The sequence below is a fragment of the Panthera pardus genome, unplaced genomic scaffold, assembly GCF_024362965.1.
Source record: "Panthera pardus isolate Hobbes unplaced genomic scaffold, ASM2436296v1 HiC_scaffold_7, whole genome shotgun sequence".
Taxonomy (NCBI): Eukaryota; Metazoa; Chordata; class Mammalia; order Carnivora; family Felidae; genus Panthera; species Panthera pardus.
The window spans coordinates 15440061-15443694 of NW_026527002.1; positions in this window are offsets into that span (position 1 = coordinate 15440061).

The following is a 3634-nucleotide window of genomic DNA, read 5'->3' on the forward strand; positions in this document are numbered from 1 at the left end:
TGGCTAACTTTGAAACTATGTGCAAGGAGAAAGTGAAGGTTAAGGCAGAGTTGTCAGCTGTCCAGAGAAGTTTTGAACGTATACCCCAATTAATACAGACACTCTCTGCAAATACTAGGACAGTTTTTTTGTTCAGAGAATTTAAGGAAATCTCTGTCTAATCATTAGCTGACCACTAAGCAAATGGAACACAGTCCAGTGGCCACAGAGGACAAAGAATACAGACTACAAAATTAGTTCAGAGAAAATAATGAAACAATAAAAAGAAGAACTGCAACAGATAGCAACAACAAATCTTGGAGAGGGAGTAGAATCAAATTTCCAAAGTTTCAACACTACACTATTGAAATGTCCAGTTTCATCAAAAAATTACGAAGCATAAAAAGAAACAAGAAAGTATAACCTAGAGACAGGATAAAAAGCAACCGATAGAAATTTTCCCTTAGGAACTACAGGTGTTGGATTCATTAGACAAAAACGTTAAATCACCTATTGTGAGTACCTTCAAAGAGCTGGAGGAAATCTATCTAAATAATTAAAAGAAAGGATGAGAATGATATCTCATCAAATAAAGAATATCAATAAAGAGACAGAAATTATAAAAAGGACCAAATAGAAATTCTGAAGTTGACAAGTGAAATAACTGAAATAAGAAATTCACTACACCTCAACAGCAGATTTGAACAGAAGAAATCATCAGCAAGCTCAAATCTACATCAATTGAGATTTGTCTGGGAAATCTTGAAAGCTGTGTGAGAAAAGTTGACTCATCACATATGAGGAAACTCCAAAATGATTAACAGCTGATTTCTCACCAGAAACCATCGAAGCCAAAAGCCAATGGATGGCATATTCAAAGTGTTGGAAGGAAAAATATATATATATATATATATATATATATATACACCTGTCAGCCAAGAATTCTATATCTGGAAAAACTACCCTTCAAAAATGAAGCCAAAAATAAAACTTACCCAGATAACCAAACTAGCAAATATGCCCTACAAAAAAAATCCTAAAAGAAGGCCCTCAGGCTAGCATGACAGGACATTAGTCAAAAACAGGAATCTACATGAAGGAATAAAAAACACCAGTAAAGGTAACTTTATAGGTGAATATAAAAAATAGTATTAATGGATTTTTCTTTGCTTCTTTGTAACTTCTCTTTTTTCCTATCTGACTTAAAAGACAAATGCATAATGCAGCAATTATAAATCTATGTTGATAGGCAGTCAGTGTACACAGATGTAATTTGTAATCTTAATAGCACCAAGAGGAGAGAGAATGAGCTATAATATACAGCCAATGTTTTTGTATACTATTGAAATTAACTTGGTATTAATCTGAACTCAATTTTTATAAATTAAAATGTCAATTATAATCTTCGGAGTAGCCACTAAGAATATAATGTTAAAATGTACAATAAAAGAAATAATGAAGGTATTAAAAATGGTGCATGAAAATATTTAACACAAAAGGAGGCAGCAATGGAAAAATTGAGGAACAAAAAGTTTAGAAAACAAATAGCTACATGTCAGATTTAAGACCTTCCTTGTCAGTTAAATACAAATGTATTAACTATTAATTAAATATAAATATAAATGTATTAAATTAAATATAACTGTATTAAACTCTTTAACTAAAAAGTAGAGGTTGGCAGAATGAATTTTTTAAATATTTTAACTAATGCTTCCAATATGAGCCACGCTTTAGATTCAAAACTACAAATAGTTTGAAAGTAAAAGAATGAAAACGATATTCAACACAAACAGTAATCAAGAGAAAGAGTGGCAGTACAAATATTAGACAAAAGAGACTTTAAGAGAAAAATTATTAGGACACACAAAAAAGACATTATGTGATAATAAAAGGATCGATCAATAAGGTACAAATTTATAAACATGTATGAATCTAATAACAGAGACTCAAAATACATGAAGCAAAAACTAATAGAATTGTTTTCTTTCTCTAATGGCTTCCAGTACTATATTTTAAAACACCACATACCACAATGAAAACATAAGATATTTATTAAAATTTGAAGGCAAATAACATAACTTCAAAAGATTTAGACCTATGTCAGGCGTGATACAGTATGAATACTTCCTTGAAATTCAAAATCAGGGCACCTGGGTGGCTCAGTCAGTTGGGCGTCTAAGTTCGGCTCAGGTCATGATCTCACAGTTCATGAGTTTGAGCTGTGTCGGGCTCTGTGCTGACAGCTCAGAGCCTGGAGCCTGCTTCAGATTCTGTGTCTCCCTCTCTCTCTGACCCTTCCTGGCTCACACTTTGTCTCTTTCTCTCTCAAAAATAAATAAACAGTAAAAATTTTTAAAAAACAATTAGATCCAAGAGTATCACTTTCAGAATGTTCTAATACATTGAGTTTACTTTTAGTTGTCTTGGATGAAACAGTCACTATTCTACTTCCTTTCTTGACAGAAATGTGTTTTTTCAAAGATTCACTTTTAATTGGTTCACTAAGCAAAGAAAAATAGAATGGAAAAATAGAATGTTCAACAGTAATAGTTGGAGAATTCAAGGCCCTACTTTCAATAATGCATAGAACAAGACAGAAGATAAGCAAGAAAATAGAGGCATCACTATAAACCAAGTAGAACTAAAAGGCTTCAATGGAACACTACACCCAACAACAGTAGAATACTCTTTTTTTGTATACATTTTTTTGAATGCATGTGGAATATTTTCCAGAATAGACCATGTGTTAGGCACAAAACAGGTCTTAATAAACTTAAAAACATTGAAATTATACAAATTATGTTCTCAGATCACAATGGGATGAAATTAGAAACAAATAGAAAAATTAGTTTGGAAATTAGAAAATTTATTTGAGGTAAACAAATATGAAAATACAATATACCAAAACTTAAGAATGCAGTGAAAACATTGCAGAAAGAGGAACTGATAGCCGTAAACACCAAAATTAAAGAAGAAAGATCTCAAATCAATAACCTAACTGTCTAACTTAAGAAACTGTGAAAAAGAAAAAAACCCCAAAGCCAGAAAAATAATAATTAATAATAATAATAATTAATAATAAAGATTAGAGCAGAGAGAAGTAAAATAGAGAATAAAAAATGAAAGAGAAAATTAATCAAATTAAAAGTTGGTTTCTTAAAAACAACTAATTGATAAATCTTTAGAAGGAAGAATGAAAAAGAGAAGACTCAAATTACTAAAATTAGGAATAAAAACAGGATATCACTATTGACTTTACAGAAATAAAAAAAAAAAAGATGATTAAAGAATGCTATGAACTATTGTAAGTCAACAAATAAGATAACCTAAAAATTCCTAGCAAGACACAATCCACCAAAACGGAGTCTAGAATAAATAGAAAATAAAATAGACATAACAAGCCAAAAGCCTCAATTAGTCAGGATTTTTTTTTTAATTTCAACAAAGAAAAATCCACAACCAGATGGTTCCACTGATGAAATTTACCAAATGTTTAAAGAATTTACACCAATTCTTGTCCAACTGTTCCAGAAGTTAAAGGAATAGAGAATACTTCCTAATTCATTTTATGAAGTCAGTATTGCCTTGGTATCAAAGCCACATAAGGACATTACTAGAAAAGGAAATTACAGACAATATACTGTATGAATATTGG